Raw genomic sequence first — 1,000 nt, 5'->3', positions numbered from 1 at the left:
AATTGGGAACTTGGGGTTTAGGATATATAAATGGGAGAAAGTTTTCCTTTGCCAGGATGAACTGAGGAAGAAAGTTTCTTTAACAGATGACTTTTTCAAATAAGGGTAAATACTATTATTTTATATGTGTATTCGAAAATGGAAATGAGGCATTTTGATTGTAATAAAATGATGTTAAATTGTAAGAAGACATATATAATGACTTTGTGTACTAAGTCAACCGATGACTCCTCCTACAAGCTAATGAATGAAATCCTGTATATAAAAATTAAATAGTTTAAAAACAACTCTCTAAATATCTCTTAATAGAAAATTATTTTTTCTTTTTCTAAGAATCAGCAAAAAGTATATAATAAGATTATAAACAATTACATAGAAAGTGAACTATGTTCTAAATTTCAAATGTCGTGAATTATCTTACATATGAATTATTTAATTGGATCTAAAGTTCCCATTAGGTACGAGGCTATTCCCATGAAACATGACTATCAAAAACTCTATAGTCAAGAAATTTCTGACTTACTCATAAAATATAATTATATTTATTTTGTATATCTTTTTCAATTGATTTATATAATAACTTAAATTTATCATTATATATATATATATATATAGCTAGGCGGCTCACTGTGTCACTATGTCATTAATTGGAAAATTTTGAAGCAAATAGGTTCATTGATTATTGACTGGGTTAGGACTAAATCTTATTTTCCGGAACAAACTATTTATTGTTTTGAACAGTTTATTCATGATTAATCATGTTTCATGTTGAAAATGAGAATGATCGGAATTTTGGATAAAAACTTTGAAAATAAACATTATAACCCTCATTTGTTTTTAGTGAATTCCTCTTCGAATTGTCTCGTAAATTTTTCTCTATACCTTGAATGGTTTCCAAGTTAAATTTGATGTTATGCTTTGATTTATGAATACTGGTTCTTCTTTGGCTTCTAATATTAGCCACTCATATTTGTGGATTATTTAAAAAAAAAAAAAAAAA

This window comes from Macadamia integrifolia, unplaced genomic scaffold (assembly GCF_013358625.1).
Source record: "Macadamia integrifolia cultivar HAES 741 unplaced genomic scaffold, SCU_Mint_v3 scaffold3039, whole genome shotgun sequence".
In the NCBI taxonomy this organism is placed as follows: Eukaryota; Viridiplantae; Streptophyta; class Magnoliopsida; order Proteales; family Proteaceae; genus Macadamia; species Macadamia integrifolia.
The sequence above is the reverse complement of the archived record's forward strand: the minus strand, read 5'-3'. Positions refer to the sequence as shown.